Raw genomic sequence first — 15,320 nt, 5'->3', positions numbered from 1 at the left:
TCTTCAACAACATCAGCCTCCTAGTATTATTTTCCCTTTTCCTTGATTATAATGTCATCAACTGAGGACTATCAATTTAATAGCAGTTATTAGAGAATGTCTGTTGTGAGTTAATAGGAAAATATAAAGATTTCATCAATCCTCCAGAGACAAAGATTTGCTTTACTTAGAATAAACATACACTTAGAGTTAAGATGAAAAACAACTGTGTGTGGTGCTGCCAATGCAAATGATTCATCTCATGTGATATCAAATGAACAGATACCTTCTACATAACCTTCCAAGTCCACCTACATCCACAGAGGTCACTTAAGTCTCATGCTGGGGTATCCATACTGGGCTTGGAAGCTGGCAAATTTATTTAGACACATTCCATTTCAGGGGAAAATGTGTGTCTTTGAGTTGCAGCATCATTGTATTATCCCTATTTTCAGACAAGGCTTTAAAAGATTAAGTGACTTGCCCAAAGTCATAGGGTTCATCCTATGGCCAAGCCAGAAATCATAACCCAGCACCCCTGATGCTGGAGTTCTCCAGAAGCTCTTCTACTGACCAGCTTTCCTTGACAAGAACAAAGCAACCTGTCAGAACAAAATTTTAACAGCTCTGCCTGCTGCCAGCACTTGGAAATGGTAGTCCCATGAGGTTTACAAACGAACGCACACAGTGGCGGGCTTTCAAGACTTAACCAATCCCTATAGTACAATTGATATGTTTCTCAATGCAATACTGGAACTAATTGTAAAGCATTTTGAAACAAGTACAATAACTGTAAATTCAGAATGCTACAAGAAATAAATGCATTTATCTTTGGGAAAAAAAGTCAAGTCAATTAAGAAAGGAAAATAGGTGAAGACTTGGAAATGATCAGCTGGGTAAGTTTTAAGCTTTGCGCAGTCCATTTATCAAATGGTCAGCATGACCAAATTTACCCAACATTGTTTGCTTCTTTTCTTTCTTTTCAAAGTGAGATTTAGTAAGAAAATCAAATGCTGATTTAAAAAAAAAGGAATCCAACAAAGAGCAATACAGAAATAAAAAGAATAAACATCTTCAGTAATCCCCATCTCTACTCCCCTAAGAGATAATTTGTTTAGTGCCTATTTTTCCAGAATATATATGTCTAAAAACTATTTTTTTATTAAAGTTAGATTATATATATGTAGTTTGTAATTTGCCTTTTTCCATCTATGCACGCACGTGCGCACACACACCCACACACACATACACACACACAGTGATCGTCTTACATTATTTTAACCAGAAGGTAAATTAAACAGTTCACTGTAAGGACTTTGGATTTCTCTTGTAGCTCTAAACATTTGTTTGGCACTACAGAAATGTCTTCAAATGCAGCCTTATTCTCCCAGTTTTAGTAAAACTCTATTTCTAAATCAAATCCAAAGTAACCAGAGAGTTGGCACAATTTTTGGTCTTCTCTGCTGGTACAGAGAAATCACAATTTGTGGCTTCCAACATTTGTAGGGTTCTAAATAGTAACCTCCCTCTGCAGTTCCTCCTGCCTCAAGTCAGCATGTGCTGGTGAACTGGCTCGGGTGGGAGGGCGGAGAAGCCCTGATTTGCAGTGTTTGCTTATTTCCATGGTGTAAATACTCCCACTATCACCAGCTTCAAGAATCAACAGTTCAACAACTGGCTTACAAAATTCTGAATATTTAACAATTGGCTTTTGCTCCAACACACCAGTGTCAAGCCATTCAATGACCAATCATGGCACCTATATGACACTTTTATCTTAATATAAAAGTATTGCAGCTGATTTCATACCTGTAGTCACTGCACCTAAAAGAAAGATGGGTATAATGGAACAAATGGCCCAAGGCCAAAAATGGGAAGGCAAAATGAATTAGAGGAACACCCCTCTCATATTTCTTTATATAAGAAGAATTTCTAGCATATAACTGCCATGTATGATGAGTTTCTTCTGTAGACTTACAAGTATCAAAATTATTATGCTAACATTTTTTTTCCCAGATCAAAATAAAGTAGGCCACAAGTCTGGTTTTATGTTATGTTAACATCCATTAGGTGTTCTTTGCAATTTTCCCTTTTGCAGCTGTTAAATCACTTATGCCTTCAATATTTTTTCATGCATAATGATTTTTGCGGAAGCTTATATGGTAAGCATTTTAAAGTCTTACCAGTTGCAAAAATAAAATTATGAGACTTTAAAATCCAACCATGTATCTGGAAAAATAGGAACACCATGCACTTATTTCTTAGGAAACCACACACTCATTCTAAGGAGGATACCATTGCTCAAAAGGTTTTGGAAATTCTGTTTATGAATTGCCTTTGGCACAAGATGATGAGGTCTGGATGAAAATTAGTTTTGTTGCCCTATAGTACTGCTTCATATTTTTCTAATTAAAAATAAAACCTCTGATAAAGGATAAAGAGCACTGAATTTGGAATCAGAAGATCTGGATTTAAGTCTACCCTCTGCCACCTACTAGTTTTATAATTCTGCATATCCCTTAACTTCTCCTAACACACTTTCCTCCTCTGCAATTTGAGAATAAAAGTATTCAGGCATCACTTAGCAATAGGGATACGTTCTGTGAAATGGCGTTGTTAGACAATTTTGTTGTGCAAACATCACAGAGGGCACTTATACGAACCTAGATGGTACAGTCCACTACACAGCTAGGCTACAGATATAGCCCATTACTCCTAAGCTACAAATCTGTGTAGCCAGCCTGTTACTGTAATGGATACTGTAGGCAACTGTAACACAACAGTCAGTATTTGCATATGTAAACATAGAAAAGTTAGAATAAAAATACAGTATAAAAGGGAAAAAATGGTGCACCTGCATAGGGCACTTTCCATGAATGGGGCTTGCAGAACTGGAAGTTGCTCTGGGTGAGTCAGCGACTGAGTGGCGAGTGAATGTGAAGGCGCAGGACATTATCTGAAGTAGGGGCCGTCTTGTGGCACTGAGCCTTTTCACTGTGGGTAGATAGTGTCAGAACTGAATTACTTCGTAGGACACCCCGCTGGTACCCAGAGAATTGCAGAATTGGTTGGTGTGGGGAAGACTCCTTGACACATTTGGTGTCAGAAGTGTTGTGTGATGCAAAGAAACGGTATTTTTCAGAGTATTCAAAAGAGTATAGAAGAGGTGCATATGGATCCCTCGGGTGAGTTTGTTAAACCCATAGGAGGCTTACGGGCCCTAGATCCTTCTGGGAGCTGGGATCCAGAGAAGGTATCCTGTGCTAAAGCCCTCCTCACTCCCCTGGTCCTTAGCATTCTCCTTTCTTCCTAATTCTGTTTCCCAAACCCACTCCCTTGGATGAAAGTAGGATGCCTAAATGCAGGGCACTTATGATAATGGAATTTGAAAAAAATCTTGGTTGAGCTTTTGACAAGAACGTCTTCATCTCTCTCTCACACCAGCAGCCTGGGCCAGCCAGTCCTCTTCCTTTTAAACGGCTGACTTCGTATTACTGCTCTTCTTGCCATTTTAGGGTAGCCATGGCCTGAGGGGCAAGATGACAAATGCTCCACAGAGGAGCACAGGGTGTGAGGAGGTTGTTCTGTCACAGTCTGAGGCTAAGAGGGAGAAATTAACCCAAGCCCAGCAGATCCCAACCACCCCGCCTCCCGTCCACTGGGTCATATGAATGAAACGCTTAGCCAGTTATCCCAAGTTTCTTGCTGTAAAACCGGCTCTTTGTGATCTGCTGGAGCAATTACTGAAGTCTGTCATCTGCAATACTCCTTTCAAATCCAAAAGGATTCTCTCGTTTCATTTTTCATGTTAATCAAAAAAAATAAATAGCAACCACTTAGGTATTCCAACAATGATTGCACTACATATAGTTCACTAAATAGAACAACAAATAAATATGTATCGTTTGACTGTACTCTTATCTTTTTTTTTTCATTTCAGATTTAAAAGTGTGCTTTGTTTTTAAGAAAATAAGTAAGGAAAATTGCTTAACATTCTAAGGGGAAAAGAAATCCTCTCCCATGTGGCTGTAAAACTTTTATTTATGGTGATGAGTTGTCCTGTAGCATAACACCCTTATTAACTAAGGTTTTACTGCGGGCACTCTCTATATATTGTACTGTCTGATAGCACGGGGTTTTGTAGTTAGTACAAGCAAAATATGAAGTGCCATAAAAAAAGAAAACACAAATCTAATAATATTTGAAATAGTGACAGATTAAACACAAAGAATACACTGACAATTTAGTTCTCCTTGGTTAGAGCCACTATAGATTATAAAGATTTTAAAACCAATTCTAAGCTTTTTAAAGGAATTTCTTGAGATGGAGCAGTTTCAATGAGCTCCCTCTATTAGTATTCTTTAACCATCAACTTAGAAGCTAAGTATTTGATGTTTGAAGGTAAATTAGACATTGAAGCAACAGACCAAACACTCAAATGTTCTCATCCTGCAGTATTCAATATCTCACACTCATTTATAAAGCATTCAGTTCCTCATTTCCTTATCTGCTGTTGCTGCCTGTAAACATTGGCACAACATGCTTAATAGCTCTTGGGCACTAAGTCCCATCAGTTATTAGTTTCCCAAATTCAAGTAGAACCTTTGAGGTCTTAGTGTTAATGTTAAAATAGATTGGGGAAGGCCGGGCGCGGTGGCTCACGCCTGTAATCCTAGCTCTCTGGGAGGCCGAGGTGGGCGGATCGTTTGAGCTCAGGAGTTCGAGACCAGCCTGAGCAAGAGCGAGACCCCACCTCTACTAAAAATAGAAAGAAATTATATGGACAGCTAAAAATATATATAGAAAAAATTAGCCGGGCATGGTGGCGCATGCCTGTAGTCCCAGCTACTTGGGAGGCTGAGACAGGAGGATCGCTTGAGCCCAGGAGTTTGAGGTTGCTGTGAGCTAGGCTGACGCCACGGCACTCACTCTAGCCTGGGCAACAGAGTGAGACTCTGTCTCAAAAAAAAAAAAAAAAAAAAAAAAAATAGATTGGGGAAGATTTAAGAAGTGACGAGACTAAATATTCCCTCTTTTCTCCTAATGTAGACTTACTAGTACTTTCCAATGAGTATTTTAAAAATATGTATATATGGCTGGGTGAGGTGTGGCTCACCCATGTAATCCTAGCACTTTGGAGGCTGAGGTGGGAAGATTGCTTGAGCCCAGGAATTCGAGACCATCCTGAGCAAGAGCGAGACCCCATCTCTACCAAAAATAGAAAAAAATTAGCTCGGCATGGAGCGTGCCTGTAGTCCTAGCTACTCAGGAGGCTGAGGCAAGAGAATCACTTGAGCCCAGGAGTTGGAGTTTGCAGTGAGCTATGATGACGCCACTGCACTCTAGCTGGGGTGACAGAGGGAGACTGTCTCAAATATATATATATATATATATATATATTTTTTTTTATTTAAAGTTAACTTATGTTCACTGTTAAAAAAATACAAAAATGGAGTCTAAAAAGATGAAGACAGGATCACCTGTAATTCCACCATCAAAGGAACAACTTAAAATTTTGATGTATACTCTCTACAAAATATTGTATGTCATTGAAAACATATTTATTGAGTGTTTAATATATGCCCAGAACTGTTTGGGGCACTAAGAAAAAGAGAGATGAATGAGACACAGTCTTTGTCCCTAATGACTCACAAATGTGGTATTAACCAGGAGCTAGTTTATGGGTAGAAGGGTTAGTTGATACTTGCTAATTTTTGATGCTTTGAATATTTATGGCCTGAAGCCTAACTGAAAACAGTTCTATCCCAGGTGTGTCAAAGTCTACTACAACCTCTGTCTTTTGTGTCTTGTTTATTTGGCCCAGATTGTACTAAGTGGATTGGCTGGGTAGAAAGACATTTATTAGTTTGCGTTGTTATACAGATTCCTCTAGGGAAACACCCATTTCTCAGTGTGTTTTATGTTAGTTTTGGGGGAGAGAATATGTGTTACATAGGAAAATAGATTTTATGGCCAAAAATGTTTGAGAAATTCTGGGTTAAACACCCATACAAAATACAAAATCAATTGTTGTTCATGGGCAATTAACCTAAACATGGAAGCTAAAACTATTAAACCTCAAGAAGAAGATGTAGGAAAATATTTTCATGACCTTGAGGTAGGCAAAGATTTTTTTTTAGCAGGATATAAAAATAATGGACAAATTTGACTTCAGCAAAATTAAAAACATCAACTAATTAAAAGACAGTTGTTTTAAAAGAAGAAAGCAAAAAGGCAATTTACAGAGTGTGAGAAAATATTCACAATACATATATCTGCAAAGTACTCATATCCACAATATATGAAGAACTCCTATAAATTGATGGTAAAAAGACAATTCAAGAAGCCAAAACTAAAAAAGATTAGGCAAAAAATTTATATGTAACCTAAACTTTTGTACCCCCACAATAAGCTGAAATAAGAATAAAAAAATTGTTTCTAAGTCAGTTCAGCATTTAAAACAAAATTCACATAAAAAATATATAAATGGTAAATAAGCACATGAAAGGATGCTTAACATCGTTAGTAATCAAGGAAATGCAAGTTAAAACCATAATAAGGTACCACTTCACATCAACTACAATGACTAAAAAAAGATTTAAATACCAAGCATCCGCAAAGATATGAACCAGCTGTGAAACACTGATGGCAGGAATATAAAATAGTGCAACTGCTTTGGAAAAGGGTTTGCCACTAAATAGATAGTTACTGGCAACAATTCCCCTCCTAGATGGACTTTTCAGCATTTGTGTATGTATATATATTATCTAATACACAAATACACAAAACCACACACACATACACACTGAAAACCTTGCTGCACCTAAGAGGAATGAAAGAGTATGTCAACAAAAAGGCTGGTATAAAGAATGTTCATAGCAGCTTTATTTAGAATAAGTAAAGAGTGAACTGCTGATTCACACAACGTACATGAACCTCACAAACATCAACGACTGATTCACAAAACAACAGAAACATGAAGTCAAGGGAAAGAAACAGGCACAAACCAGATGATACCATTTACATAAAATACAAGGATAGTTGAAACTAAGCTATGGTGATAAAAGTCATTTAGAATAATGACTGTCTGTGAGGACAGTCTAGAGCAGGGGTGGGGAACCTGAGGCATTAAAGCCATATGTGTCCTTCTAGATCCTTAAGTGAGGCCTTTTGACTGAATCCAAATTTTACAGAACAAATCCTTTTATTTTTATTAATACATTTTTGTTCATCTTTTATATTTTTATTTTATTTTTTAAATGAACATATTTAAAATGCCAAAGAACAAATTTCAATGAAATAATCTTGCCAGATTGACCAACACAACTAGAACATTAGTAAGCCATAAGAGCTAAATTGACGGCTGCTACGCTCATGATTTAGTTCTAACTTCCCCCACCTGACTGGCACCACTACCACACAAGGCTGGCTGACGAGAGTTTATGGGGGTCGAGTACGCCAATCTGTTATCAGCTTTTGACAGCGGTGCACTGTGTTTCTGTTTGAAGTGGAAATTGTGAATAGTTGCACAGCTCAACAATATTTCTTAATTCTATCTGCTTAACAGGCCATCATGTCAAAAACGACCAAGAGAATGCTGAAGGAAGAAAATGGATTTTTAAATGAGGATTGGAAATTGCAATACTATTTTGTTTCCGCCAAAGATAAGATGATTTGCTTGCTTTGTGATATTGCTATATCAACATTAAAGAAATTCAATGCCCATCGGCATTATAACACTCATAAAGGACCACAAATATTTTAAATTAGAGGGAGAGGTGGGAAAGGTTGTATTGCAGATATTAAAAGATGAAAAGCAAAAGCAAAGACAATTCTTTCAAGCAGCAAGAAGACCTGGAAATAATGCCACTGAAGCATCTTATATAGTATAATAAGTGTATATTAATGGCTTATATACTTGGGGAAAAAAGGAAGCCATTCAGTGATGCAGAAATTGTGAAAGAATGCATTGTCAAAGTTGTAGGATGCTTAGACCCTGATACGTTTCAAAGTACAAACAACTGCCTCTATCAGGGAGTTTCTTGCCTTGGGCACTCTTGCAAACAGAACACAGGGAATAGATATGTTCAACAGCTTTCAAGATAAATGTCGTGAAGTTGGAATGAATTTGGTAAATTTAGGGAAGATATGTACAGATGGTGCACCTTCCATGACAAGAAAACAAGAAGGGTTTATGGTACAGATTAAAAAGTTATTAACAGATCCAGATGCTCTCATTTCTTTTCATTGTATCTTGTCTCAGCAAAATCTCTGTGCTAAAGCTACTGTTTTAAGTGACACCTTGCAGCAAGTTATAAGTACTGTTAACTATTTTTGTGCAAATGCAACACGGCATCATCAGTTTTTGTAACATGCTAAAGTTGAAGGATGAGGTATTCAGCGTGGATTTGCTGTACCATTCTAAAGTGTGTTGGCTACTGCAGAGACAGGTGTTAGCCAAAATTTTATTTAAATTTTTCAAATTTTTAGAGCAATTTTTGTGAAAATTGCTTTAAGTCAAAAATTAGTATTATTTTCGAATGTGAGTTCCATCAAGGAACCAATGCAGCACAGACAGCTCAAAATATCAATGAAGTGTTTGTGAAAGATGTGGCTAATGGACACACAGTACGTCAAGGGTTGGAGAAGTTCCATTCTGGTGAGTTTAATCTTGAAAATGAGCCATGTGGGTAACCTGAGACCAAGGTGGATAATGATGAGCTGAAAGCTATAGGGGAAGCGAATCCATCTCAACCTATGAGTGCATTAGCAGTAAGGTTTGACGTTACTATTCCAACAATATTGGACCATTTAAAACAAATCAGCATGGTAAAGAAGCTGGAGAGATGGATACCACATGAATTAAATGAGTGTCAGAAGAGAAATTGTCTCAAAGCTTGCCTTTCTTTGCGTCACAACATAAAGACAAACCATTTCTACACCGTATTTTTAAGTGTGATGAAAAATGTATTCTTTTTGACAATCTCAAGTATTCAGCACAATGAATGGATAAAGATAAAGTGCCCAAACACAGTCCAAAACTGATTATTCATCAAAAAAAGCTAATGGTGTCTGTTTGGTGGTCCAGCGTTGGTATTATGCACTACAGCTTCATGCAACCTGGTCAGTTGATTATAGTGAATGTCTTTGACAATCAGCTGGATGAAACAATGAGGACGCTTGCAATTAAGAAGCTGACATTGATCATTAGAGAAAGGCCAATCCTCTTGCAAGACAATGCTCAACCACATGTCGCACAAACAACGCTGCTCAAACTACAGAGGCTGAACTTAGAAACTCTGTCATCCACTGTATTCACCAGACCTTGCACCATTTGACTACCACTTCTTCCAGGCTTTGGGCCACTTCTTACAAGGAAAAATATTTCATTCTCAACAAGCTGTGGAAAACGCCTTTTGCAATTTCATCACCATTTGCTCTCCTGGCTTCTTCACTGCTGGAATAAACAAGCTACTATTAAGATGGCAAGACTGTGTCGATAGTTTAGGTGCATACTTTGATTAATTGTACTGCTTCTTGTTTGAGATATAATAAACTACACTTTTGATTCAAAATCGGACATTTCATATTTAATGAGCTAAAATATCTCTGTGAGAACAGTTAGTTAAATTTTATGAAGAACAGAATCAGCAATGTGAATTATTGAAGGAAGATTTCTATACGAATACAGCATTTCTGTGTGATATGTCAAATCAAAACGCCTTGAATGTTTCTTTGCAAGGTAAAACTACATCTATATATGATATGTGGCAAAAAATCCAAGCATTTCAAAAGCTATCTTTTTTCAAACACTTCTTCAAAAGAAAATTTCGGATGAACATTTTCCCCAGTTAGCAAAGGTCATTGATGAGCAGGATGATATATGTGAATCATTTGAAGAATATGCACCTGTTATACACCTATTAATTGGAGAATACAATGAAAGATTCACTGACTTTGAGAATCATGACATCACACTCAAATTAGCATTTTAGCCTCCCCTAGTTGATATCACCAGGGCACATAAGAACTACAGATGGAATTGATTGAGCTCTCAGTAGATGACATTTTAAAGTCATTGTTTGATGCTAAGAAAGATCCAATTGAAATATGGAAAAATGCAGTAGAAGACCCACGCCTTTGGCAACGTGCCTGAAAAATGCTTTCTTACTTTTCAACCACTTATTGCTGCAAATCTATATTCTCCTACCTAGTCCAAATCAAGATGCCCTTAAGGTCACAAGTGACTGACACCCATCTAGAGGATCAACTGAAACTGCAGACCTCCATTCAAATGCTTTCCAACAAAAAGCAGACACAACAAATTCATTTAAAGATTAATTAACCTGAAAATTAACAAATAGTTTTTATTTTTTGAAATTATTAAGTACATAGTAGATAGATTTTTACAAAGTAATGTATATTTTTAAGTACATCTAACTGAGTTTCTTGAATTTGGCCTTATTTGATTACAGCTAAATTAGTGTGGCCTTCCAACATGAAAAGGTTCCCCACCCTTAGTCTAGGGGCAGCTGGAAAGAGCACAAAGGAACTTTATGGGGTGATGAAAATGTTCTCTCTCTTGATTTGGGTGATGGTAACACAAGTATATACTTTTTTGTAAATTTTAATTTTGATATATATTATTTTCAACTTACAGAAGAGTTGGAAAGCTAGAACAAGGAATTCCTGTATTCCCTTCATCCATATTCACCAATTGTAAGGTGTATATATTTGTTGAAATTCATTGAACCATATACTTAATATCTGGGCATTCTACTGGGCATAAATACTGTCTTAATAAAGGAGGAAAACAGGCTATTTTACTGAAACACTTCTCAGAATTTGTTAAATCTCCACAAGAACGTTGTATACATTTTGTATTACTTCCCAGATTTTTTTTGGAAGACAAACCTAGTTTTCAATGAAAACCTGCTGTGCCAGTGTCCTGAGGAATGTTCATTGGGACCCAGTGCTATTCTCAGCCCCGAGTGCTCACCGGGACCACCTGGGGAGCTTTTACAACCTTCTGAAGTCCAGGCTGCACCTCAGACTAAAAAAACTAGACTATTCGTGGAGCGAAGGCATCAACCTATTTAAATCCCAGGTGATTCCAAAGTGTAGCCATAGCTGAGAACTACTGTTTTATGGAAACATTTCTTCTCTTTTAAGCATCTACACTTGCCCAGTTAGAGAATGGCTCACATTTGATAAACCTAAGTGCCAAGTCCAACGACCTGGTGTCCTCACTCAGAGGATACCTGCACTGGGAATAGAGGTCTGTCTTCCTGGCTGATGCCCACCTGGCTGGCTCTCTGACGCTGAGACTCTGGATTCTGCCCTCCAGACCCCTATTTCCTGCCTACAGTTCATTTCAGTGACTGACCTCTAGGGACCAGGGTTCCTATTTTCTTCTAGCCCAGCTCTATGCTATTAAATGATCTGATTGGCTGTCAGGCCCCCTGTCATGTGACCAGCACCCAATGAGAACAAGGCTTTGCTTCCTTGGGCCATTTGGTCTATATTCTGAACTTTCTCATGCCATCCTGCTTCTTACTGTTTCCAGACCTGTTTCTGGTCTCAGCTCCTGGTCTCTCGCCTCGTTCTTGACCATAGTCTCAAGCTGACCTCTTGAATCTGATATTGCTCCTTTGGCCCAGTTGTAGGCTGCAAATGCGCCTGTACTTCATGCATCGATCACAGTAGTTTCCTCTACCCTCTGTGGTACCAGCACTTTCCAACCTAAACCAGGACCCCTTTCAGGTGCCGGCGGGGTGAGCCCCAACTTAGGAAAGAGATTGGGGCAGTTTCTCCCTGCCTCAGCTAACCTCCCTGGTCTCACCTAAATGTGCGGTTTGGCCCTGACCACTCCGTCTTGGCTGGGCTTATCCTCTGACCTGGCCTGGCCAGCCTTATTCTGCTGGATGCCACAAGGAATTGCGTATTAGGCCGAAGCCATTGTATCAGGTTTCTGTGTGCTTCTGAGGGGCTGGTGTCTGCCCCGCATTCCATTCCCCTGACCATGTGGTGCATTCTCAGTGCAGGCGGCTAGATGAAGTGCGGATCAGAAAATACAGCTGCTCTCCCCTTGGAACTCCAAGTGCCCTCTCTGTCATCTGCCTCCCCTGGCTCAGGCCTGCCCCTTCCTGGCGTGGGTCACAGCTTTGATCCAGGGTTTATCTTCATGTCTATTCGTGGTTTGTATCTGCCCCTAGCCTCAAACCCATGTCATAGATCCCTCCAAGGGGATGGAGAAGCCACATTCCTGACATCGGGTTCAGGGACATCTGTTGTTTTCGCCTGCCCAGCCTCCACTCCTTCTCCTGGTAACGACACCCAACTTTTGCTTGGGGGAACCAATATTCACTTCCAATCAGAAATAACATCGATCCATCCTACACCTAGAGTGTCCCTCCCTTGACCAAGGTGTGGGCAGAAGTCCGAGATTAAATCATTCAAATTCTCTCTGAAACTTGAGTGGAGCAGAGCAGGAAAAATTTAAATATGGCTAAAAATTGTCAAACCTACTTATCTCAAAGGGTAGTGTTTTTTTGGTTTCTACCACCTAAAGCCTCTGAATTCTCCGTTCCTTTCTAAGCTTTATTCTTTCATTCTAGATTTTCTTCAATTCCCAGAGCTTATTTCTTTTTTATAGTACCAAGAGCTGGTTCTATGGTTTGTGACCAATAGATACAACTAGTTTACAGTCAGCTTTTTTTTTCTTTTCTTAGGATTTTACGGAATTATTTTATAAGCGTGATTTATATCACAGGATCACACTAAAGGGCTGTGGAGAAGAGCTAGCCCCAAAATCTTTCTGTTCAATCCACACGTTGTACAGATGAGGAAACTGAGAGCTCAGGAATTTAGGTAACATGCAGTTCCCCGATCATCTACCGAACTGATTTTACATTAGGAAAACTGTCTATTAGTCACTTCTAGATGGATGGGGAAGGAAGCATTTATTTAATATTTGGAGCCTCCCCCATCCTGTAACAAAATGTGAATACTTTACTTACCTAAATTTTCTATCTTTTTTTTTTTCTGGAAGGAAATCACTTTATTCTATTTCCTCACAAATAACATCACAACAGCTGGTTTCAGGAGGCCACACCAACATTTGCCCAGCCCCTAATTCTTTATCATCTCAGTGAACTTCTACACGTAAGAACACCCTCGTCCACTGCAATTCTGAAGCAAGGAAGCTATTAAATGACAGAGGAGAGGTTTAACCGATGGTTTTACACTTCATACTTTCACTATCAACTACTACATTAACTTGCCCTTGAGAGGTGATTTCTCCATTTCTTCAATTCGAACTTCTTGATTAGGATAATCCGTCTGCAAGTCCGCACTGTTTCAGCACTTCACTGCGCTGACACCCTCACAGAGCGAAAGGTCGCTCTGGTTCTGGGCACATTCCAAAAACTGTTTTATCTCAGAGAAGCAAGGGCCTACCTGCTGCTGCTGTGCCGGCCGGCTTCCCTGAGGCTCCTGGGAAGTGACGTCAGAGTTTGAGGGCTCAGCATTACATCTTCCACTGAAGCCCCCAGCGACGGCAGGACCCGGTGTGTGCCCGACTGCAGAGCCCCCAGCCACACCAGCTGCAGTGGTTGCCATCTGGGTAGCGAGACCTGGCTGCCGGGGCGCAGCAGCAGGTGAGCCAGCTGCAGGCGGTGGGGCAGGCGGTGGGGCAGCCGCTGGCTGAGCTGCTGGTGCCGGCCTGGGTGCAGTTCTCATCTGAGCTGCCTGGCTGGCTCAAGGGGCCATGCGGGACGTGTGGCTTCGGCTTCCATGTGGCATTGCAAGTGCTGGGGGACTCGGGGGGCGGGGCAGGGTGGGGGTCGGCACCTAGAACTGTGAAGATTTGAGAAGAGCCCAGTGGCTTCGGCCTACCAAATTTTCTTGAAACCACCTTTCAGAGTTTCCAAACTTCATTAGAGTTTTGTTTTTTTTTTTAAGAAGTGCTCTATGATTTATATTTGGTAACTGAAAATAAAGGAATTTATTTAGATTTTTCAATTTCCCATAAAATCCTCTAGTTATAGGGAGACAAAGTATCTTCTTTTTCGCTTCTGAAAGGAACTGTTGTAATTATTAGCATCTATTACCTCCCAATATGTATTGTGCACTGCACTTGCAAAGATAGCGTTCTCCATCCATCATGAATATATTAATCTATGTAATTGGAGTGGTTTTTACAGGGTGAAAAGAATGTCAAGTCTTTGTACCTGTATAATCCTAGTCAAGGTAATTGTTTAACGTCTCTGAGCCTCCATATCCTCCTTTGTAAAACAGACCAAACCAGGGAGACCCAGGTTTGGGGTCTCATGGAGACCCAGGGCAGGGTAGGTGAGAAAACATTAACCCCTCCTGCTCAGAGACTGGCCCATCATAGGCACACAGACATTTGTTGAATGAAGCATTTGTGTCTTACTTCCCAGGTCCATTTTGCTCTCCCAGAATGCTTTTTCAAAATCATGTAGCAGGCAGATTATATAAAATTGTCCCTGGGACTTAATCATAGAAAATTCTACTGACAAAGTACATTTTGGAGTATTTGGTCCAGGAACATAGCCAGTGATTTTGCAAGCATATCTCTCCAGCAAAAACAAGGCCTCTGTGCAAAGGAACTTCTCATTCCTTTGGCTTCTTGTCTGCTTTGGTTTGCTCAAATTTCTGCAGACGTTCAAGCTCAACTTGAAAGAGACTAGGGTCTAAACTGTAAACCCACTGTCTTCCTAATCGAGGACACTGAGGTACAAGGGAGACAGAGTGTGCAGCTTGCCCAATAGTAGGATGTCAATAGGAGAAGCCAGGTGTTGTGGCACTTGCCTGTAATCCCAGCTACTCAGAAGGCTGAGGTGGGAGGATCGCTTGAGCCTAGGAGTTCAAGGTTACAGTGAGCTATGATTGTGTCACTGCACTCCAGCCTGGGTGACAAAGAGAGACTTTATTTCAGAAACAAAACAAACAAAAAAGAAATAGAAGAAGAAAAAGATTTTTCAGCTCTCTTACTCAAATTAGTACAACCTCTATGGAAAACAATGTGGAGATTCCTCAAAGAACTAAAAGTAGACCTACCATTCAACCCAGCAATCCAACTTCTGGGTATCTACCCAAAGGAAAAGAAGTCATTTAAAAAAAAAAAAAAAAGACACCTGCACTCAAATGTTTATCACAGCACAACTGACAATTGTAAAGATGTGGAATCAACCTAAGTGCTCTTCAATTTATGAGTGGATTAATAAAATGTGATATATACATATACACACACACACACACACACACACACCATGGCGTACTACTTAGCCATAAAAAGGAATGAATTAATGTCTTTT

General features: G+C 39.5%; 1 pseudogene; it reads right to left on the bottom strand.

Annotated features, from left to right (window-relative positions):
- Window positions 1-13,338: 13,338 nt before the first annotated feature.
- LOC138376512 (coiled-coil-helix-coiled-coil-helix domain-containing protein 2 pseudogene) lies at window positions 13,339-13,719 on the bottom strand (annotated as a pseudogene).
- Window positions 13,720-15,320: the final 1,601 nt, after the last annotated feature.

This window comes from Eulemur rufifrons, chromosome 28 (genome assembly GCF_041146395.1).
Source record: "Eulemur rufifrons isolate Redbay chromosome 28, OSU_ERuf_1, whole genome shotgun sequence".
Taxonomy (NCBI): domain Eukaryota; kingdom Metazoa; phylum Chordata; class Mammalia; order Primates; family Lemuridae; genus Eulemur; species Eulemur rufifrons.
The sequence above is the reverse complement of the archived record's forward strand: the minus strand, read 5'-3'. Positions and strand labels throughout refer to the sequence as shown.